General features: G+C 46.5%; 1 protein-coding gene across 1 annotated transcript in view; it reads right to left on the minus strand.

Moving 5' to 3' along the window:
• The window catches only part of DNTT (DNA nucleotidylexotransferase), a 1,044,127-nt gene that overhangs the window by 566,956 nt on the left and 452,437 nt on the right, over nt 1–24,734 (minus strand). The gene's annotated exons all lie outside the window — the stretch shown is intronic.

Below are 24,734 nucleotides of genomic sequence, written 5' to 3' on the forward strand. Positions count from 1 at the left end.
CAAAGAGCACAGACTTCAACCGCAGTAAAAGGTCACAACATATTTCTTCTCGCTACCTTCATTCATCACTCTGTGCACATATCTCCTCATTTAGGTCAAGCGAGCACAGTGTTAGAAGTTGCTGTGAATGTAAAGCTTGATTTTTTAATAATATCTTTATTGATTTTTGCAATAAAGTAGAGACAACAACGACGCAGAGTCCATTTAATAGTTGGCATTCCAATACAATAACTTGAGGACAGTCTCTTACAAAACTAATATTGAGACCGAGCAGTCTCAGTTTCATTCGGCAAAATGTTTAATTCTTGCCTCCCTCTGTCTGCTGTTCGACGTACCAATGTCTGCTTTCTTCTCATTGAATATGACCCATTATTGATTCTTTAGTGTGCCGCTTGTAACAGCCTACTTCTCCAGGCGTTCCTAACCTTGCTTCCTCTAGGAACACCGTCTGCTCCCCCTAGTGTCTTTGCTCTGGATCAGCTCTAGACACTCCTAACACATTGTATTCAGAGTGGCCTGCTTTCCAGAGGATCCAGCACCTCCTGAAGCATTGTCCTCCAGTCCGACATACTGTCTGCTGCTTTTCATGTGTTTTTCCTCAGCTGCACCCACCCTTCAATGTCTTTCACTCCTACACTTAGCTGGGGTATTTGTCATCTGAGATAATGAATTGCTAACCTTACTTTGTAAAGATTAGTACTAATACTGCAGATCTTCATTTAATGTTCCCTTTGTGTGTCGAGCTTTGACCTGTTGTAAGTATTGTGGGCTTTAACCATGCCCACCGCACACCCATCAATTTCATACGTTCATAGGCTTGCCTTTCAAACATCACTTGACGTCATTGGTAAATGCTTTACGTGTGTCCCGCCTTGGGGTGGTTTGGTTACCGCCTTGGACACTGATCCTGTTACAGGGATAATTGCACGATTGTCGATATACTTCAGCGTGTTAACTACTTTTTTCTTTTGTCTCCTCTTCGTGGCTGCCATGCCACTCACAGCACTCAGAGCGCGAACTCGATCAGCAGTATTGTTTTTACATTATATTTGCACTGATCTGCTTAGTACACATTCTATGTGGCAGGCATATTAACCCTGTGCACTACCTTATGATGACTCCAAGCTTCCACTAGACAAAAGTATGTTCTCTCTCCGGAAAGACCATAAATCGCCAGAGTTATTTTTACATTTTGACATTAGAGGCACTTTGTGATTTGCTTAGTACACATACTTTGCAGCAGGGACATTAACCCTGTGCACTGCGTTATGACTCAAAGCTTCCACTAGACAAAAGTACATTCTCTTGACTGCCATGGTGCTCGCAGTGCTCAGAGCACAAACTCAATGTAAGGTACCATTTTTCCATTATATGCACTATGATCTGCTTAGTACATGTTGTTGGCAGCAGGCATGTTAACCCTGTGTGCTACCTTATGATGACTCCAAACTTCCACCAGACAAAAGTACATTCTCTCTCCAGAAAGAACCTTAATCACCAGAGTTGTTTTGACATTTTTACATTAGATGCACTCTGATCTGCTTAGTACATGTTCTGTGCAGCACATATATTCATTCTAGGACTTGTAGTTTTATTTTAATTAAGTGATACAAGTTAGAAACCAGCCCTTGGAATAGTATTCATAGGGTTGTCCAGCTCCCTAGCTCGATATGGGATTCGCTTATTTAGTTTATGTTTCAGCATTACATTCTGCGACTTGTAGTTTTATTTTTTAACGTGATGTAAGCTGCAAATACAAAGCAGAAACATGACTATGTGAACTACACAGGTATGAGTCTGTGAAACCTGATCTTTGTGTGCGTGTATTTATAAAACTAACCTTGAGGAGACCTTACAGTTGATTATGCTGTACAATAGTCAATATTTTATAACTAATATTTCAGTTTACGGCTGACTGCGGACCATTAATATCATGTGAGGTGGCTCTCCTCAAGCGTGTAAACAATCATGGACATTTTGTTTGACTCCCCAGACTCCAGTAAAAGATCCAGTAAGCATGCATTCTTAGAGTACAATTATTTATTCATTGCCCTGCGAGCAATGTTGCCTCTACCAACTGCCAAGAAATATGTTTTGTACCTGGGAGTAGTTTGTGTTTTAAGGGCCGTGTTAAAAAAATATTCCATTAGGCCTAGTAGACCTTTAGTTATAAGCAGGGCCACTGGAATTATGTGGCATAAAGGACCAAAATATTCAGCAGGGTTGACCAATGAATGTGGCAAAAAAAGTCCAGTTATGCATTTACACTGCCAGTAGCTCCAACTCAAGTAAATGCAAGAACTATTGCATTGCAAATGCTTGTTTCCTTTTTGGCAACATTCTTAACAAACATTGGTGTATGGACTGTGTGGTGTATACAAATACCACCCAGTGCAGTTTCGCTATTATCTGCAATCAACAACTACTCATTTGTAAACAGAAAATCTTTTCCATCTGCCATATATCTAGTGCACTCTGTTGGCCTATCTGGGTGGTTTTAGGTACACTCAGTTAATATGATTGAGCTATGTTAGATATAACTAGCACTGCATGATGCTCCTACAATGTTATTATATGTAGCCTCCCACTCTTTATCTGTCATCGGAGCATCACAATCCACCACCCATCTTTAACATCCTAACTGTCCGTACCCTCTTTTATGATAATGTAAGCGTCCTCTATAGGCTGATTACCCATTTTTCACCTGTGGGATACTTAATAGTATCTCCATTTCCCACTTACACTCCAGGGTCACTGGAAAGTTTCCTAGAACTAGCTATCTTTTCCAAACCAACGTATTACAAAAAATGTCCAGTCTGGGTCCCAAAGCATTCCTGTGTCTTCAAAAACATAAGGAATGCACCATTTGGATATAAATACCCCATCATATTACAACTGCCTTCCTTCCATAGTGTCACCAAGAGGTCCTTCTATATATTTGTGAAGGGTCTAATGGTCCTCAAGGGCATTTGCAACACATTTGGGGTGTACGGATGACCCTACTAATTACTCTTTCCCAAACTTCCGCTACTTGTTTTTTTTATATATGGAAAAGACTTTCGTGGTCATTACAACCCTGGCGGACGGTGTTAATCGGCGATAAGACCGCCAACAGGCCGGCGGTAAAAAAATTGCAATTACGACCGTGGCGGAAACCGCCAACAAAGACAGCCACTTTAACACTCCGACCCCCACACCGCTACAAACAAACAGCGCAGCGGTCACCACCAACAGACAGGCGGGAGACAATGTACCGCCCACACTATTATGACAGGCCAATCCGCCACCTTTTCCAGGGCGGATTCACCGCGGATAAAATCACGGTGGAAACAGGAATTTCGAAGTGAAAACGCTCACCTCTACACACTCCACGAGGAACGAAGACACCATGGAACCGGAACTCCAAATCCTACCTGTGATAGTATTCCTGCTCTTCTATCAGGAGCATGAACGCCGGCGGCGAAGACCACGGTGAGTACTGCACCTATGACACAGGGAAGGGGGAGGCATAAAACAGGGACACACACACGCAACACCCCCACCTCCACCCCCCCTCACCCACTACAACACACAGACTAATGCATATCAATACATCACAGTTACACCTCCCCAACCCCCCCCCGGAAGAATGCAAAGACCAAAGAAAATGAGTGTAACCATCGGAATATATTAAAAACAAGTAGGCAGAAATATATATATACACCATGTACAAAATAAATACCAGGCATAGTAGTCCAGGTACTGCACAAAGAAAGTCCGTGGAACACTGGGACCACACGGTATGGGCGAGGCCCACACAAGATCCCCAACCATGACAGAGAGAACACTGCAGGGGCATCAGATACCAAGAAAACAGGCACCTCAGGGGGAGGGAAAGAGGGGACACCTCAGCCGCTTGAGTGCACGACGCCAAATCCACGAGGTTCAATCCAAAACCCCACTGTTCAATCCTGGGGAGTGCAAAGCCACAGTCTCACAAGTCTCTACAGTGGGTGGGTTGCCCACTGTTCAATCCTGGGGAATGCAAAGCCACACTCTCTCAAGTCTCTACAGTGGGTGGTTTGCCCACTGTTCAATCCTGGGGAGTGCAAAGCCACAGTCTCTCAAGTCTCTACAGTGGGTGGCTTGCCCACTGTTTAATCCTGGGGAGTGCAAAGCCACAGTCTCTCAAGTCTCTACAGTGGGTGGCTTGCCCACTGTTCAATCCTGGGGAGTGCAAAGCCACAGTCTCTCAAGTGGATAACAGTCTCCACTGGTTCTGGAGGGGGCATGGTGCCCAGAGTGCTTCATCCTGTGAAGGACAGAGGTAGTGGATGGATCTCTCTACTGGTTCTGGAGGGGGGCTGGTGCCCAGAGTGCTTTATCCTGTGAAGGACAGAGGTAGTGGATGGCTCTCTCGACTGGTTCTGGAGGGGGACTGGTGCCCAGAGTGCATCACTCACCCTGTGACGGACCCAGTTGCGTCAGTGCCCCTGCCGCTCATGGGCTAGCGGTGATTGAGTTGGCGGTGCCCTGTTCAGCGGTGCTTGAGTTGGCGGTGCCCTGTTCAGCAGAGCTTGAGTTGGCGGTGCCCTGTTCAGCGGTGCTCGAGTTGGCGGTGCCCTGTTCAGCGGGGCTTGAGTTGGCGGTGCCCTGTTCAGCGGGGCTTGAGTTGGCGGTGCCCTGTTCAGCGGGGCTTGAGTTGGCGGTGCCCTGTTCAGCTGTGCTTGAGTTGGCGGTGCCCTGTTCAGCGGGGCTTGAGTTGGCGGTGCCCTGTTCAGCGGTGCTTGAGTTGGCGGTGCCCTGTTCAGCAGTGCTTGAGTTGGCGGTGCCCTGTTCAGTGGGGCTTGAGTTGGCGGTGACCTGTTCAGCGGTGCTTGAGTTGGCGGCGCCCTGTTCAGTGGTGCTTGCAGTCCTTCATGGCCCAGCGGGGCATTTGCTTACGGTCCTTCATGGCCCAGTGGGGCTTTTGCTGGTGGTCGTTCATGGCCCAGCGGGGCTGGTGCTAACAGTGGACTCCAGGGCATCTGGGCTGGGGCTGGCGGTGGCCTCCTGGGCAGCTGGGCTGGGGCTGGCGGTGGCCTCCTGGGCAGCTGGGCTGGGGCTGGCGGTGGCCTCCTGGGCAGCTGGGTTGGGGCTGGCGGTGGCCTCCTGGGCAGCTGTGCTGGGGCTGGCGGTGGCCTCCTGGGCAGCTGGGCTGGGGCTGGTGGTGGCCTCCTGGCCAGCGGGGATAATGGCGGTCTTCTCCGCTGTGCAGCTCTTTCCAGACTTGCCGGGTTTCTTGTGACCCTTCCCCACTTTGGAAGGTGTCACAGCTGACTCCACACTCCCACCGGGACCCCTGGGAGCGGCTTTGGTGGCTGGAGTCTTCCCCCTCTCCCGCCGGGCACTGGCCAACTTCTGATGCTTCACAGGTGGGGGACTGTCCGTGCTGTGGCTCCGTGCCACACTGGCTGTCCTGGTGGCCGGTGCACTCCACATACCGGTGACTACAGGCACCACTGGTGCCGGAGATGTTTTGGCTTAGGTGCTACTTCGGGACCTATGAGATGGACGGGGTGGGGGAGGTGTGGGAAAAAGGTCAAGGCTGGACAGGAAAAGATTTTTGGACACACTGGGACGGGTAGCTGTAGGGGGTTTGGGAGTGGAGGAAGAGGTGGTGGTAGTAGGAGGTGTTCGTTTGGTGACTTTGGGTGAAGGTGCATGCGCTGGAGGCTGTCGTGAGGTGGATGGCTGTTGGGTGGGTGTGTGCCTGCGTTTGTGTATCTTGGGAGGGGGCGTCACAGACACACTGGGAAAGGACACAGGGGACGTGGGAATGGTAGTGGGGGTGGTGACTGCACGTGAGCGGGGTGTGCTGGTGAGGGACGCAGTGGCTGTAGAGGTAGTGCATGCAGGTGTGAGTGAAGACGAGACTGGGAGGGAGGAGGGAGACGACGAGGAGGGGGACATTGTGGAGGCAGTGGATGCTGGTGTGTCTGCATGTGTGTGTTGCTTGCGTGTGTGCCTGTGGGATGTGTGGTGCTTATGTTTGCATGAGCTTCCCTTGTGTGTTGAGGTGTGAGCAGGCTGGTCTGATGGTGTGTTTGGGATAGGCAGAGTACAGGGTATTGGGTCTGGGTGGAGGAAGTTGGAGGGGGGAGGCTAGAGACAGGGACAATGGCTGCCATCAGTGTTGAGGCCAGAGTTTGAAAAACTCGGTGAAGGGCCGCCTGACCAGAATGAATGCCCTCCAGGAATGCATTAGTTTGCTGCATCTGCCTTTCTACACCCTGGATGTTATTCAAAATGGTAGACTGCCCCACAGTGAGGGACCTGAGAAGGTCAATGGCCTCCTCACTGAGGGCAGCAGGGGTGACTGGGGCAGGGCCTGAGGTGCCTGGGGCTAAGGTGATGCCCACCCTCCTGGGTGAGCGGGCACGGTGCGAAGCCTGAGGGGCTGCTGGTAGGGTGGTGCTGGTGGGGGGGGTGGCGGCTGTACCTGTAGATGCGGGGGCACAGATGTTGCCGCCACCACCACAAGGGAGCTCCCATCAGAGGACGAGTCCGTGTCGCTGGTGTCAGCTCCTGTCCCCGCTGTGGAGCTCCCCTCGCCCTCCATCCCACTGGTGAATTCCGAGTCCGTCGTCTCGCCCTCCAGGGCCATGTGGGATGTAGCTCCCTCGTGCTCCGGTGCCACTGCTCCTCCGCCTGATGATGCTAATGCACACAAGAACAGGCAGACCATAAAAAGGGAGGGACGACAGAAGAAAGACATGTTGAGTGCATGGATTACCGATACCGTTGGCAGACACGACAGACACAGAAGCCCCCTGCACTACGTCGTGCTCTTGGGCTCCACCGTTCAATTCCTGGGAAATGGCCTACAAGGCTATGGATGACATCTGCACACATAGATGACACAGGGGCATGACTAGGTGTACTTGGCACTCTACAGAGGTGGGCTGGGGTGCCACATGGCCTACTTTACGGAGGGGCCTTGCCTACGGATCTCGCCCTGGCCTAGGGAAACCCACAGCCCTCCTCCCCCACCCAGACAACTCCACTCCGCGCAAAATCAGCAGAATGAGAGTGTACTCACCCCCTTGTGTCTGCTGTGATGCCCTCAAGCACCCATCCAACTTCAGGTAGGCCACCGCCAGGATCCTGAACATCAGGGGGGTCATGGTGCGACGGGCACCCCTCCCACGTTGGGAGGCCATCCCCAGCTGAGCCTCTGCCGTCTTCTTGCTCCAGCGGCGAATGTCCTCCCATCTTTTCCGGCAGTGGGTGCTCCATCTGTGGTAGACACCCAGGGTCCGGAGGTCCTTGGCGATGGCACGCCAAATATCTTTCTTCTGGTGGGCACTGACCTACATGAAATGCACAGGGGAAGAAGAGAAGTCATTACCAACTGTACCGTCAAAGTGATTGGCCCCCATCCCTGCCCTTGCCATGTGGCACATGGATTCACTGTCTTTCATGCACGCAGCACTCTGCTCCCTTCCTTCTTACATCCAGCCCTCTCCACAGAGGCATAGTCCATACAACATGCTCCCTGTGTACTTACCTGTTTGTCTGGAGGACCGTAGAGTAGCGTGTACTGGGGGAGGACCCCATCCACGAGCTTCTCCAACTCCTCCGATGTAAAGGCAGGGGCTCTTTCCCCAGACGCACAAGCCATTGTCTCTTCCAGACCGAGGTCACAGCAGCACTTGCAGTGTAGGTCCTCTCCTGTCGAAGATCAGGTATCGAGTGATTGAACAGATAGAAAATGGCGGTCACGTCCGCGGCGGTGCGTACTGTCACCGCCGGCGTACATCGTCATTGGCTCCTGGGACCCATAGGGTCCAATGTTAACCAATGCAGCATTGTGCCGCGGTCTTCGACCGCCTACCGTGACAGTCTACAACGCCAGCGCAGTTACCTCACATCCCATTGTCCCACTTTAGAGGTCAGGCAGCCGCCATTTCAGGGGCCCACATGGCTTCATTTTCAACTGCGTCACACATACCTAGGCGTAGACTCAACACACATACAGGCCACCTTTTGTGTATGATTGGTGTTCTGGGTAAAGTGTGGGTACGTACCTCTGAGTTGGTTGACCCTGTGCTCGCTGTTGTCCTTCATAGGCACCGTCCGCTGGGACATGTGAGGAGATGGCGGCATCCTCCGGTGTACCGACCATTGGTGGACCTGTCGACAATGGAGGAGCGACATTTGATAATCACCTACAGGCTTCACCGTGCCACAATATAGGAACTGTGTACCCAGTTGGAGCCAGACCTGATGTCAGCAATCCGCCATCCCAAAGGAATCCCCCCTCAAGTGCAGGTGCTGTCAGTGCTCCATTTCCTTGCAAGTGGGTCATTTCAAACAACTGTGGCCATGGCATCAGGGATGTCCCAGCCTATGTTTTCCAACGTATTGTCCAGAGTGTTGTCTGCCCTTCTGAAACACATGCAGAGCTACATCGTTTTCCCTCAGGTGGAGGATTTGCCTACAGTGAAAAGTGATTTCTATGCCCTGGGACATACCCCCAACATCATAGGTGCCATTGATGGGACTCATGTGGCTTTGCCCCCCCCCCAACAGGGGTGAACAGGTGTACAGAAACCGGAAGAGTTATCATTCTATGAATGTACAGATGGTATGTTTGTCAGACCAGTACATCTCTCATGTGAATGCCATGTTCCCTGGCTCAGTGCATGACGCCTACATCCTGCGGAATAGCAGCATCCCTTCTGTGATGGGTCAACTCCAGAGGCACTGTGTGTGGCTATTAGGTGAGTACCTGGAAGCTAGTCAGTGGGAATGGTTGTCTGGGGTTATCCCTCCATGTTAGTGTGTGTCTAACAGTTGCCCCTCGCCATTTGCAGGTGACTCTGGTTACCCCAACCTGTCATGGCTACTGACCACAGTGAGGAATCCCAGGACAAGGGCAGAGGAACGCTACAATGAGGCCCATGGGCGAACTAGGAGGGTGATCGAGCGGACCTTCGGCCTCCTGAAGGCCAGGTTCAGGTGCCTCCATATGACAGGTGGATCCCTATTCTACTCACCAAAGAAGGTGTGCCAGATCATCGTGGCCTGCTGTATGCTTCACAACTTGGCTTTGCGATGCCAGGTGCCTTTTCTGCAGGAGGATGGTCCAGATGGCGGTGTTGTTGCAGCTGTGGAGCCTGTGGACAGTGATGAGGAGGAAGCAGAGGAAGAAGACATGCAGAACAGGGACTCAGTGATCCTGCAATATTTCCAGTGAGACACAGGTAGGAATACAAACCTGCCTACTACATGTACTTTGACAGGGGCCCCTTGTAGTGCCACAGTGTCCCTCCTGGTGTTGACTACTTCCTTCAGCACCCCTACGATGGTGCCCAGGGTGGAGCTGATGGTTCTGAGTTCCTCCCTGAAGCCCGTATACTGTTCCTCCTGCATGTGCTGGGTCTCCTGAAACTTGGCCAGTACCGTTGCCATTGTCTCCTGGGAGTGGTGGTAGGCTCCCATGATGGAGGAGAGGGCCTCGTGGAGAGTGGGTTCCCTTGGCCTGTCCGCCCCCTGTCGCACAGCAGCCCTCCCAGTTCCCCTGTGTTCCTGGGCCTCCGTCCCCTGGACCGTGTGCCCACTACCACTGCCCCCAGGTCCCTGTTGTTGTTGGGGTGGTGGGTTATCCTGGGTTCCCTGTAGTGGTGGACACACAGCTGATTGACGTATCCTGGGGACGGAGGTATGGGCCCGCTGGGTGGGTGCTGTGCTAGTGTTTCCAGAGGGGGAAAGGTCTGTGGTGGCCGGTGCCTGTGTGAGGGGAACCGACTGTCCAGAGGTCCCCGATGGTCCGGGCTGGTCATCTAGATCCAGTTGGACAGAGGTGCTGTCATCACTGTGGGCCTCTTCTGTTGGTGGTGTGGACATGTGTGGACCCTCCTGTCCGGTGACGTTGGGTAGGGGTCCTGCAGGGGTATAAAAGGATGTTTATTAAATCTGTGTGTGTAATGTTGTGCAATGGGTGGGTGACCGTGTACCCCAGTGCTAGCATTCCTGTGTGGGAGCTTGTATGATGATGGTTTAGGGGGTGTATGGGTATGTGCAGTGGGCATGCTTTGGTGATGGGTGTCCATGCTTTGTTGTTGCATGCAGGGCTTGGTGTTGGGATGGGTGGTTTGTGATGTTGGGACATATGTGAGGAGTTGGGGTGCTAGGGGTGAGGGTGAGGGTGAGGGTATGTGATAGCACGCAGGTAGGGTGGGGGATGTAATAGTAAAGCTTTGTCTTTCCAGAGTCCATTCCTCCAGCTACTCCTGCTAAGGCCCTCAGGATGCAGAATCGCCAAGACCTGCTCCTCCCATGTTGTTAGTTGTGGGGGAGGAGGTGGGGGTCCGCTGCCAGTCCGCTGAACCGCCAGGTGGTGTCTTGAGACCACAGAACGCACCTTCCCCTGTAGGTCGTTCCACCTCTTCCTGATGTCCTCCCGATTTCTTGGGTGTTGTCCCACTGCGTTGACCCTGTCCACTATTCTTCGCCATAGCTCCATCTTCCTTGCAATTGAGGTGTGCTGCACCTGTGATCCGAATAGCTGTGGCTCTACCTGGACGATTTCCTCCACCATGACCCTGAGCTCCTCCTCCGAGAACCTGGGGTGTCTTTGCCGTGCCATGGGGTGGTTTAGGTGATGTGTGGGGTGGAGTGTGTTGTGATAAGTGTGGTGATATGTAGTGGTGTGTTGTGTGAGGTGCGTGGAAGTTGTGTGGGTGATGGCGTTGTGTTCCTGTGGATGCTGTTGTTCTTGCTGGTGCTGTCTCTCTCTGGCCTTCTTTTTGAATTTTTGGTCGTAGGGGTTTCTGGGTGATGTGGGTGTGTGTTTTATATTGTATTGGGTGTGTGGGAGTGGTGTGTGTATGTGTATCAGGTGTGTGTATTTTGAATTGTCCAATGTGGCTGTGTTTTGTAGATGTGTGTGTATTTTGAGCGCAGTGGTGTGTACCGCCAATAGAATACCGCAGTTGAAAGACCGCCGCGTGGATTAGTGTGTCGTGATAGTGTGGGCGTATTTCTGTTGGCGTGACGGTGTCGGTTTTGTTTTCGCCAGTTTATCACTGACCTTTGGTGTGGCGGACTTGTGTGGGTGTCTGACTTTTGGCGGATTCCAAGATGTGGGTCATAATAGCTGTGGCGGAATTCCACAGCCGCGGCGGTGTGTTGGCGGTCTTCTGCACGGCGGTAAGCGCCTTTTACCACCAATTTTGTAATGACCGCCTTTGTGTCACTTTATAGAGAATAAAATATTGAGGCCTAAATATTGAGAACCTGTAGAAATCAATATGTTTTGGGTTCCAGTTTGTGACATTTACTAATAGCTTGCAGAACATTCCTTGTCCTGCCTGCCTAAACTAGCAATGACCACAAGACTTGAGAAATAAGGAAATCATGAGTGTATTGCTGCTTCAACTTACATGTGGAGTTCAGAAGTCAATACCCACATATAGCTAAATGTTGGATGTTGATTAATGATTGGTTAAATGTTATGAAATCTTCAGTGCCTAAATATGCCAAATTGGCTCTGTTACTCAGATAGGATGTATCAAGAAGGTATGCAACCCATGTAAATGTTCTCTGGAAAAAGTCCCAAATGAGGGCCACTTACACGCTGTTGTGTTTCATAAAATATGACTTTGAACCTTACTGCATATTCATTTTATTTATTTGCTTAGCAACAAACCAAAATGTTGTGAAGGTAAGTTCAAATCAAGAAAGTTAAATTAATTAAACCCATCTATACTTACCGTCATAATATTTTAGTTCTCAATATTTTAGGCCTCAATATTTTGGCCCAATAATATGTTTGTCAGTAATATTCTGGAGAAAAGCCCAATGTCAATGCTGGCGGGCACGGGAGTTGTAATCCCCAGGGTGATGCTGCCTGCAGCTTTTGCCACAGCCGTAATGTGGAGGTCAGACTCCCACTTTGGCGGCGGTCTGACCCCCAACCACGAGTGTGGCGTTCTTAAGACCGCCACACTTGTAATGAGGGTCTCAGTCTGGAAGTTTGCCCAACTCTGCAGTACCTTTATTACTTTTCCCATATTAAGTGCACATTTGGCTTCCTTGTTAGGTGCTACCTGTATACAAATATAACATAAGTTATCAGTTTCGTACCTCATTTCCACTTCAGAATACTCTGCCCTTCCCAGAGAAGCAAGGCCCACCAATGGGAGCTATTTAGTTATAGTTAGCGTGTAGCTCTGATAGTTCCCCAAAAGCTTCCAGATCATCTAATAGTGTAGGAACTGACCCTATGTGACCTGTCAGGTATATGAGTGTGTGGTTTACATAAATGGATGCTATGTGTATAGCACTGCCTACTTTAAAGCCCAATTTCTGAAGCTTGGTTCTCAGCCATTATGCCAGAGCTTCTTCTGACAGTGAGAAAAGAATTGGTGATAAGCGGTACCCCTGTTTCGTGCCTCTTCGAAATGCCCAGTTGTCAAAATGACTTGTCTTCACCTGTGCAATCAGAGTGGAATATAGCCGTTTTTGCAAGTTAACAAACACAAAGTGAAACACATATGTTCTAATATTCAGCGCAGATGCTCCTAACGTAACATACCAAAAACCCTCTCAGGATCCAGGACTCCAGTGCTTAAATCTGCCCTCTAGACTATGTAAGAAATGTGTTAATCTAAACAAATTAAAGAGAGTGCTCCAGTTTGGGATAAATCTGCATTGGTCTTAGTGAATCAGGGCTTCACTGACTGTTAGGATTCTGTTTGCTAGTGATTTACTAAAAATTTTGAAATCTGTATTTAAAGTTGATGAAGGCAGTAATTCCCTTTTCCAATCTGGTTTTAATAATTTTTGGGATTAGTGTAACAATTGATTCTTTCTTCGTGGGCAGTAACATTGTCTTATCGTAACCTCCTGAAGGGGCAAAACCTGACTGTGGCATTATGCTTCTTAACTCATGAGAAGAAAGGGTGGTTATATTTCTTTCTGTAATGTATAAAACAGATTGTTATATGTAGTTTACTGAAATATATCAGTAAAAGTACACAATAAAAGTTAATGTTTATGAAAGCCACATTAATACTCGTTTGCAAGAATGTTGTTGTTATAGTATTTCAGAAATGTTAATCTTTATAATCATTTTAGCTTCAACAAATTAGACATTTAAAACATATTTGAACTAAAAGTATATTTGTGTTAATTTTAGTATGTCGGATTGAAGGCCACATTCTTTTTGTATGTTCTAATTTTCAACATGAAAGCTTGTTTTTCCAAAGCTGCAGGTGCTGAAGTTAACAAGGAGCTTGTTGTGCATGAGAGATAAGAGGGTCTGAGGAAAATGCTACTGTTTGAAAGGAGTGTCCTGGCACTGGCAACTATAGCTTTTGAGATTCCTGAATGCGAGGGTGTCTCAAGGTTGGGTGTCGAAGGCTTTGAAAGACTGAATTGTTAATTATAATTGACTTGCAGTTTTATTTTCAAATGAGAGTTTTTGTCATGATGTCATAACCCCTGGAAAAACTAAGATTTAAGTATGGTTTAGCTGGTGAGAGGTTCGGAAACCCTCTTCTTCTTACTCAGAGCAGACCTTTTGAGGTAGAGACTTATACTTTCTATGCAACTTCATGCCACGTCACCTCTCTTAAACAAAATCTTCCACTGAAGTTCTGTTTGCTAACCTTTCTCAGATATTCCTTTAGTATTAGAATAGTTTAGGAGCTAGATAAAATGGTTAGGCAAGAGAACTTAATTTTAGAATCCAGACATCGAGTACTTTTCCTGATTTTCTGCATTGTTGCTATTGAAATCTTGGTCTTTTATATGTTGCTTCAATTTAATATTGTGCAACACCTAAACTCTCCATTGGTGATTTTGTATATCTATACTATGGTTTTGAGACTCACCTATTTAATTTTGGCTTTGAGTCTGAAACTTTGAAACTTTAATTTGGACTCTGAGGTTTAACGTGTGACTATTGAGTTGCACTGTAGTCGATTTGAATGTTTTGGTAAAATTATCTCTTCACCCCTTGGAACAGAGGAAAAAAGATTAATTGGACCCCAGATGAAAAGATAGGGCCCCAGGCTCCGTCACCCCTTAATAGACCTCAATGAGGTGCTCCTCAAATGTACCGCTATATGCCTGACATTTCACCATTGTTCCTGGCGAGTTTACCTCTCTGCACAGAATGCTGAGCAAGTTGACCTCTACCTTAGCCAGGAGGCATACACATCTCCCTTTGTTCCGCTGTGCGTTTAAGTAATTTGAGCCCTTCCAAGTACTATTCTCTCTACTTCTACCTGGTGTATTACATGCACATTCTTTAAAAGTAAGTTTTACACTTCTCTTTTAAACTCTCCTGTGTGATACTACGGGCCCAATTACAAGTCATGGGGGAACAAAGTTAACATATGCTTATGCGTTCCTTGCCCTCCTCCCGATTACTACTGATAAGTGTTACAGCAAAAAACGCAGGAGACTTTGCCTGCAGCATCAGCAAAACTTCATTCCACTTTTTTCTAACAAGAAGCGTTGTATAATCCCCCTTGTTAGAAAAAAACATTCCCTTCCCTCCAGATCCAGCCATGCTTCTCTTTCACTGAGCCACAAAGCAGGTTGTGAATGCATGCATGAAGAAAACAATGTAAAGGCAAATCCTATGTGTCTTAATGACCAGAAAAATTGGTCCCACATGATAATTCTCCATTCCATGAGGCTGAACTTGCAATTACACGGCACTGGGGTGATTTTACTATATGCAAATTTACCATGCAACTCGTAATTAGACCTATTTGTCCATTTATGTCTTTCAGCTGAAAAATTTGTCAAGTTCTTTTTTAAGCAACCAGACCTGTAGCCTTCTCAGTTTATCTCCTTCACGTAGCAATAGCTGTCTGTGTTCTCCCCTGGTGAGATCGTCTAGTATGTCCCATTAGTCTTGTGTATCTTTGTGTCTTCTCTTCTGTTCCCCATAGTGTAGTTTTTACCAGTATTTCTTTCCAAAAAATATCTGCTGGTTTGATGTTCTTATATTTCTCACAAAACTCATAACTGCGGTATGAGTGGTATCAGTATTTAGAGTTGAAATAGATATTAACTGGACTGCTTGTAAAGAGGCCATGAGAGTAAACTACTGATGAAGTGCTTCCCTAAGGGACTTATCTGTCAATGTTTCAGCCCCTAGAAGCTATTAGGTATTCTAGGGCTATCTTTCTTGCAAGAAACATGAAACAACAAGGGGAATTGGTCTGATAAGAATCTATGTTGGTGTTGGTCTGCATCCTTCACCGATATTAAATCCAGTTAGCTACAGGTATTGTGTGTCAGGTAGAAGTATGAGTATAATCTGTCAGTCTGATGTTGCAATCTCCTGATATCTATTCACCCCATGTTCTCTATGACTTTTTGTAGTACACCTGTATACCTGGATTTGAGTTGTTTATTGGTGGAGCCCTGTCCAATCGTCTCTCCATTAGGCAATTCATATATCCTTCCCAAATCTGCATTGTGCCTACATTGGACAGTAGTGCCCATAAAACATTTTGGAAGAGGCATCTTTTGCCTATATTTGGAGCATACATGTTCACTACATGCATTTCTTTCACATTAAACATACAATAGAGTGTAAGATATCTGCCTCCCTAGTTACGTTATACCTCCCTTATCTGGAATGAAGAACCATGAGCAACCCAAATCAGTAACACTCTCCCCCCTTTTAGGAACATCAAGTAATTCAACATGTATAGCTAACCTCTCCATTTCTTGTACAGCTTCGGCATAACCTTAACAGAGAGGTGTAATTCCTGAAGAAGCACCACAGCTACACGGTGCCGCTTCAAGTAAGAATGTATCTTCTAGTAAATCCATTTGCTCCCCTTACATTTCAGACTATAACATTCAAATTGATGCTCTTTTTCACAATTAATTATCTGCCTCCCCATTCTCCTTTCTACACTGCTGCTCCTGTCTCCTGGTGTCTGTTCTAAATGCGAAACATTGTTGTAATCTGACCAGACTTTGTCTGTTGCATGTTCTCACTGTATCTAATTAAAAAAACTTTTCAAAAATCCTTCCCTTTCTGACCCTGGCTCCTTTTAAAAGGTTCCTGGTCTCAGACAGTCTGGAAACGGTTGTACCTAGCCTACCTAATGTTGTTTCGCCTCTCTTCCATTTAGAGTTATGTCTCCCCCTCAATCTCTTGTCTACTGTGTATATTCTTAGGCTCCCATCAGTTCTCTCTCCAAACCTAATGTGTCTGTCACTAGCTGTAATGCCTGAATCAGTTTTCCATCCCATTGATGATGAGTATATTAGCTTGTATTGCCATGCGTCTGAGGTTCACTGTTATCTCCGTATATTCAACGTTCTCTTCTCTGCTTTTCAAATTATGGGATTCATCTTGTCACCGATGATCTTCTTCTGAACATTGTTAGGTGTCCGTCTTCTTTCACTATGATTCTAGGGGGGGTTGCGCTAAGACTGTTCCTTATATACTACTGACTGTTCTCTCCTTTGAGTTCTCCCAGTCTTATGCTCTTTCTCATTGATCGATTGCCTGATTTACTTTCTCTGTCCCAAATTTTGAGCCAGTGCCAAACACTGTCAGGGTCCGTGAAGAATTCAGTCTGCCTTTCATCTACAATATTCTTGAATTTCACTGGATGTTTGAACATATACTTCACTCAAATGCTCTTAGTTTTTGCTTGAGCATAAGGAAAGATTTCCTTTGCTCTAGGACCTTTCTAGTATAGCCTGGAAAACATCTCACAGTTCGGCTATCAAAGCATGATTCCACATATTTCATTGTATGCTGCAGGATAGCTTGACAATCACTGTAATTCAAAAGATGTGCGATGACTATTCAACAGTGGCCGCCCAGTGGCAGGCCAGTTGGATGCTCTATGTGACAGTTCTATTGAGAAATATGATGCATGATGGCATTCCCCTGTAGGCTTCAGTTCATAATTGATCTAATTGTCCAGAAAGAATTTTGCCAAGGGCCCTTTCCATCTGTCTGAAAACCTAAGAAATATTATTTGGCCTTGAACGGCTTCCATCTCCTCAGCCTGTTCACTTAATCTGTGGGTTTTGAGTCACCAGAACCTTCACCATTCCCTCTAGTTCCTTTACTTCTCTTTGTGACCTGATCCCTGCATTGCTGCACTAGGCCTGTGATCTTCACATGCCTGCTATCAATACATTGAGATCCATGGACACCATGTACATTTTTTGTTCAGGTACTGTTCTGGAGCTCTGCATGTTGTAGATGATGTCAGCAGATGAAGGACCTGCACCCTGCTTTACAATGCCTCCTCCCCCCTTCCTCTTTTTCCCATCTGCAGTGAAGTATACAGGTTTCTTTTGTTGCATTGGGTCTATTTAGCTTCCATTTCGTTTGCTGTTCATTGTGTGTCCTTAAGTCTCCCCATTCAGTCACTCTCATTGTGTTGATGATACACGCTGACCTTTAGGGCTGCCCTTATCTGAGTCTCTCAAATTATTTTCTGTGGTCTTGCACCTAGGTTTTCTCTTTCAAACTAATGTTGTTCCTTTTTCCTTCTATTTTAAACACAGTGCTTCTTGTTAAGCAGTCTCTTACATTACACCTACCCCCTCTTTCAAGTCTGGAAATCCTTTCCCCATTCTATGCCTGAACGCTGTCTATGGGCTATTCAGATCAGCTGCTCCCCATCGAGAAGAGTGCAGCCCATTCATATCCTGTAAGGCTGCTTTCATCCGAGGTTGAATGCCTTGTCTACAATCTACAATTGAAATTTTCACTGACTGCCCCGGACTTCAGCATCAGCAGCTTTGGCTGTTTACTTATCTTGTTGCTGCTTTTCATTGTCCCTGGTGACGACGCAGCCACCATAGTGTTCTCAGTAGTCCAAAAGCTCTACTCCCGCTCTTGTGCTGTTTTAGTGGATCACATCTGCACCTCTCAACAGCATGTCTGGCTACCCTGTGTGCTCCTGTCCAGCGACATGCATGTACTCATGTCGACATCTTCAGATCACTAGGCCCATCTGCCATGGAGAGCTGGGCCACTTCCAGTCATTCACTGCATAGCCCTCCAAAGAGACTGAAGGATCTCCCCTAGTCTGCCTCTCTGCTCTTGCCCATGCCTTCTTCTGCACCCTCCAAAACAACAGCTTAGATTCAGAAGTATAGGTCACATGGATAGTGTCTATTTATTTTGTTACAGTCATGGGATGTTGAAGGATTACTACAAAGGTTAAAGAAGCTGATGGACTTTCCTTCTAGTCGACCATCTTGCTTGGCCCCTCCTCTGCTAAAGCTTGGTTTTCAATGTTTTGTTCAATGAAGATTTAACCAACACCCAAACAACTGTCAATTACCTTGTTTACTTCAGAACCCACTTGCCAATAAACAAAATATGCAAGTGCTGGCTTTACCCCATCCAGTATGTCTAGAAGATGAGACAGAGAGCAGGTGACCATTTGTTCTATGAATTAGTGACTGTGGCCTAAGAAGCATAAAGAGCAAAGCAACTGTTTATCATACAATTTATGTCTTACACAACTTAGAAAGTGATCAAAGTGAAAGTGTCATTTGTATTTGTTTAAAATTTAAAACATTCAACCGTCCTAGACTTTACTATACAAACAGCATAACTGAAATTATTGAAGTGTCCGTTCCTTTGGTAATAATGCATTTGTCAAGCTGCCTTCAAACTACATATCTTAACGGACACAACAGCTGCAACTGAATGCCCTGCCCCTGAGCTGACCACTACACTAGCAGCACTGCAGACTAAAAATCCATGTCTTTGTCACCATCTCTTTGTCCTTGTTCACATGCCCTTTCTGTTTGAAGGTAGGTCCTCTCCTCTAACCCTGAAGTGATATTCCTACTTGAATGTTTGAAATTCTTTAGAGCAAAGGCTTGTGCAGAAAAAAAAAATAGAAAATGCATGGAGACCCAGCTTTTTTGACTAAAATGCTTTACAGACCTTGCAAATGTGAGTCACTTAAAGTTAATTAAAAACATGGGTGAGCCCTTCAGTGGACTTCTAGAAAGCAGTTTTAACTCATCTTCTTCCCATAAATATTCAACCACCCATTATCATAACAGTGGTGTTGAAAATAGTAGATTGCTCAGTTTCCTCTGGGTTCAGTCTCCCTTCTTAGACAGCACAGCAGGCCTCAAGCAGCAGGACAGTCCTTCCTCTGTAGTTTCCAGAGGTCCAGGAGTGTACTGAAGAGTTGGCCTGAGTGTCCAAGATTTATACATGGTGACAGTTTGAAGTGAGAGAAATGTCCCACTCATTCCTTCCACAATGAGGCATCAAGCTGCACAACCCCACTTCAGTCATACTTTCTCTATTCAATTGTTAATAAATAATCATACAAGCTCAACGTATCACCAACAAAATAACACACAAAAATTAAATAAAAATCAAACAAATATCAATGTCAAAGACAAGAAATTACAACAATCTCAATGAAGAAGGAACACACAATATTACAAACAATCCCAAGGAGAAACGGTCAGAGGGAAGAAAATTAATACAGGTAAGAAACAGTTATTAAACCTTTGCTATTGACTATATAGCGTCAATAAAAATCAACATGTTAAAATTCATACATATTAAGTGCACAGTAGTATCTCAATCCAGTGCTCAAAAATGAAGGTTTTTCTATGCCCTATAGCAAACTCAAAAAAGTGCATACACTAAAACACACCTCAGGAGAATTAAGCATTTGCAAGACTGTATGAAAGTCACAAGTTTAAGATGACCACGATGGAGCACAGGTTAGATACAGGGTCCAGGTTAGTCTCACTGAAAAAGATACCTTCTCAACGTCTGGGTGAAGAGTCCAATTTGTGATTGAGGAGGTTACTAGGAGAACGTTGTGGATGGTCATTGCTGTAGGCAAAGAGTAACCTGGGCGTCGCGGACAGCCATCATTAGAGCTTCTCGATGGTGGTCACTATGGGGTGTCGATGCTGAAGCACGAAGTGCAGTTATGGCATTCCTGGTTGTCGTCAGCATGGGCAGCAAGATCCTGGCTCATACGGGACGATTCAGTCATAAATAGCCTAAAACTTCAGGATTTCTCCTTTTCTTCCAGGAGTATCTCAAACTGATGCCTGCCAACAGCCCAGGATTTGGAGAGGCACCTCATCAGGAACTCATTTCAGAAAAGACCAGCCGGGCTTAGGCAGGTCCAGTTGCAGTTCTGGGCAGGTCCAATGCAGCAGGTCAGCTGGGAGTTGCAGGGGGGCCTCAGGAGCTTGTTATGTCCTTATAGCTCAGAACAGGTCAGTAAGCTGACCCTTGGAGTCACTTCAGCCTGGAATGGAGGAAACAGGTCCAGTCTCCCTTCTTAGACAGCATAGCAGGCCTCAAGCAGCAGGACAGTCTTTTTTCGGTAGTTTCCAGAGGTCCAGGAGTGTACTGAAGAGTTGGCCTGAGTGTCCAAGATTTATATCTGGTGCCAGTTTGAAGTGGGAGAAATGTCTGCTCTCCCCCAGAAATACCTGGTTCCATGAATAACTTTTCTCCACTGCCCTGTTCCCGGGATATAGAGAGTCACAAAAGGCTTGTGTGAAATTCTTTGTGTGTGTGCAGAGGCCACTCCAATGAAGTGCAAGTGTGGTAAGTGACAGCTCTGCCCTTCCCATCTAGTCAGGCTTGCCTATCCTGCCACCATCAGCTTCCCTTTTGTGAGAGTGTTTGGCAGGAATACATAAAGCCCATCTATACCTAGTCATGACCCGGGACAGGCTGCAGGCACCAAATTCTCATGACAAGATACATGCCAGTTGATGAAGGGTGATACCCTAAAACTGGTCCTAGGATGCTTGTTTTCAGTCCAGGAAGGACCTGGCCTGGCAGTTCGGGCTGGACTTTCACCATGGGGAACAGGGTCAAGACTGATTTGCATATGGCTGGGTCCAAACTGGAGTGGCATAGTGAGCAAAAAAACAATGGATTAAATCGAGATCTTTGTGACTGGGGGTGAATGTTTGCATTGTTCAGCAATCCGTACATCATCTGTTCTTTTTGAATTTGTTGTCCCAAGTTGGAAGGGTATGCCCAGACATGGGTCCCGTGCTCACTGCACCACTGGATTCAAGCTAGCCTGGCTGATGAAAGTTGATACCCTGAAATCGGTCCTAGGATGCTTGTTTCTGGCCTAGGGAGGACCAAGCTTGGCAGTTCGGGCAGGACTGTGCCCATGGGTAACATGGTAAAGACTGATTTGCATATAGCTGGGTCCAAAATGGGATGGCGGGGTGAGCAAAAAAATGATAGATTAAACCCAGATCTTTGTGACTGGGGGTGAATGTTTGCATTGTTTAGCATTCAGTCCATCATCTGTTCTTTTTGCATTTGTCGCCCCAAGTGGAAAGGGTATGAAAAGACTTGGGTCAGGTGATCACTACGCCACTGGATTCAAGATAGCCTGGCTGATGAAAGGTGATATCCTGAAACAGGTCCTAGGATACTTGTTTCCGTTCCAGGGAGGACCTGGCTTGGCAGTTCCGGCTGCACTGTTCTCATGGGGAACAGGGTACAGCCAGATTTGCATCTGGCTGGGTCCAAACTGGGGTGGTGTGGTGAGCAAATAAATGATGGATTAACCCAAATTCTTTGTGACTGGGGGTAAATGTTTGCATTGCTCAGCATTCCGTTCATCATCTGTTCTTTTTGCAGCTTTTTAAAAGTGGAATTTTTAGAAGTATGACTCAAAATCCAAATTTACTTGCACACCAAACATGGCATTTCTACATCTTCCCAACTAAAAGTTATTACTTGTGAAATGTAATCAGGTAACCCAATTTTATCCTATAGGAGAGGTAGGCCTTGAAGTAGGAACTACCAGGACATGTAAAATTTATCAGCACATGTTCCATTGTATAAATACATGCAACCTGTCCTATAGGCCGTTTAAAGCCTCCCTAGGGGTGACTTATATGTATTAAAAAGGAAGTTTTAGGTCTGGCAAATGGTTTATTTTGTCAAAGTTTGGAGGTGACCCTGCAGAGAATGCCAAGTCCAACAGATGGGAAGAGAAATGTCCTTGAAAATGGCTGATAAAATTCACAAAAGAAAGTAAGGTGTAGCAAACTCTAGGGGGAGGATTCATCGTAGGGACAGCTGACTATGGGGGTCATTATGACCCTGCGGTAGGTGATAATGTGGCCACATTATAACATTGGCAGGTTGGCTGCAGCCAACCCTCCAATTTACCATTCCTACCACAATGGCGGTAACAGCTGCCGGGCCGGAGATAACAATCTCCAGTCCGACGGCCGCTATTGTACCACCGGCGGCATTTTGAGCCTGCCTACTCCCAAGGTTTTCATGGCATTTGCAATGCCATGAAAACCATGGCGGTAGGCCCTACCAGTGACAGGGAATACCTTCCCTGTCAATGGTGGGAGGCTCACCACCCCCAAACACTTCCCAGATGCCCCCACTCCCCCTCGATCCACGCTCTCTCCTTCCGATCCCCCCCATACACGCACACACTTGCAGACACGCACTACGCATGCACACACTCACTCACACTGGCATACACACATTCATGCATGCATTCATCCATTCATTATCGCACACATCCGTACACACATTCACACTGACATGCAGACACGCATTCACATTTCCATTTGTACATGCATTCTCACACATGCATACACCCACGCAAACAACACTGCGCACACAGTTGTATTCATGCACACACTCACTCATTCATGCACACAACCCCACACACACACCACCCCCACCCTTCTCCCCTGTCAAAAGACCAATTTACCTGCATCCAGGGGATCTTCCGGCAGGGAACGCGATGGGGTGCTGCTACAGCCAGCAGTGCCTTCCAGCAGAACACCGTTAGGCCGCCTCGCGTGTCATGATATGGCTGGCGGCGGTCTACTGGCGTGGCACTGCTGGTGGTAGCAGCGCCACCTTACCACCATCTGCCAGTAAGGCCACAGCTGGATTTCCACCCTTCTTGTGGCGGAAGTCCGGTTTTGGTTATAATCTGGCAAACAGATGGCAGCTGTGGTGTCGGTCTTTTGGCGGCCATCACATCAAATAGATCCCATTCTGAACCTTGTCAAGAGCATCCCATCCCACAAACTTTGTACTGGGTCCAGGTAAGGCTTCAAGTGTAAAGAAGTTTGAATCATAACATATAGCCTGATTTAGAGCTCACCGTACGTGTTACTCCGTCACAACGCTGACAGATATCCCATCTGCCGAATTCTAAATCCTATAGAATATAATGGGATTTGATTTTGGTGGATGGTATATCCATCACTGTTGTGACTGAGTAACCTGTCCATCAAGATCTAAATCAGTTGCTTAATCTTTATTGGAAGGTTTTAACAACTCCTCCCTTTCCCTTTCACACTGTCCTGAAGCCAAAAGATATTCTTAAACCAGTATCTGTTTGTTTCCTTATCTCAAGTGGCTTATAAACAATAGAGGGTATATCGATTTAAGTGCATATTTTAATGATCTAGTGAAGCAAAAGGTTCTAGTTAACCAGGTCATTTGAAAGGCAATCATCAATTACTTGTTTGTTAAGGTTTTTTTGTGCCGTAGGCCACACCAAAAAATTGGTCCATGAAATCTACAAAGATATACAACACGATTTTAAGGTTGCTTGGGGTTCTTGAAAGGAGAACTGCATCATTGGTGTATAATAACTCTGGTCCAGGCTTGTTTTTAATAACTGGCATTATGTACAATAAAAACTAATTGGTGCTGAGAGGCAGCTCTGCCAGACCCCCCTGGCTCAAAGCAAATTAGTCAGTGCATTCCTTGCTTTTACCATATTATACCGAAGCAGAAAGATCATAGTGAAGGGCATACAAAACATCCACCAAACCTTCTTACACTCCCATAGATTCAAGTTTGACCCAGTGTAGCCCAGATTTCGATCTGTTGACACTGTTGAAAGTGCATGAGAGGTCCACAAATGCTAGGTATTTGACACTGTGTTTAGCAACTGTGTATTTGCCTGTTACCAGATGTAAATTAGAGGACCATTCCATTGTCCACCGCCCTGTCCAGAACCTGTACAGTACTGCAGATAAGATGCTGGATCGTGTGGTCCTGTTGTCCAAAGCATTAGCCTCTCAAGAGTGACTCCGTGAACAAATCTCCCTAATCCAGTAATAAAATTGGTTGATAACAACAAGGGTCCTGATGATTCCTTTTTTGACTGTAATATCTGATCACTAGGATTGCAGCAAACCGGATATCGAGGAGAGTTTTAATGTCTGCAAACAGTGTAATACCAAGTAAACTTTCTCCATAGAGTAAACACTGTTAACAGTACCCACTTTTCTACTCACATCCACTTCGTTTCTCAATGTAGGTTCAGGGATGTTCAGGGGTTTGATATACGGTATGGCTATCTGGAGGAACTTGTTTTTCACTGAGCAGTTGTACACAGATTGAAGTCCATGTGCGGGACAGGTTACCCTTTCATCTGTGGTTCATAGTTAACACAACCTCGGCTACTCATGAAATATATGGTATTGGGTCAATGCTGCAAATAACACATGCTTGGTTTCCCTCTTGGTGTTGTATGTTTGAAGCAGTAAATGCTCTTCAAATTATTCTGAGTTATTTGGCACTTAGTTTCAGAGCTCTAATGCTATACCCATTCAAAGGACAATGTGTACAATTGACACTTGGATGATGTCATGTCATAGACCATGTCATGAATGATGTTATATATGAAGTCATAAGCAGTTTGATAACCAGTAGGTAGCTATAGGTAGCTATAGTA

This window comes from Pleurodeles waltl, chromosome 6 (assembly GCF_031143425.1).
Source record: "Pleurodeles waltl isolate 20211129_DDA chromosome 6, aPleWal1.hap1.20221129, whole genome shotgun sequence".
Taxonomy (NCBI): Eukaryota; Metazoa; Chordata; class Amphibia; order Caudata; family Salamandridae; genus Pleurodeles; species Pleurodeles waltl.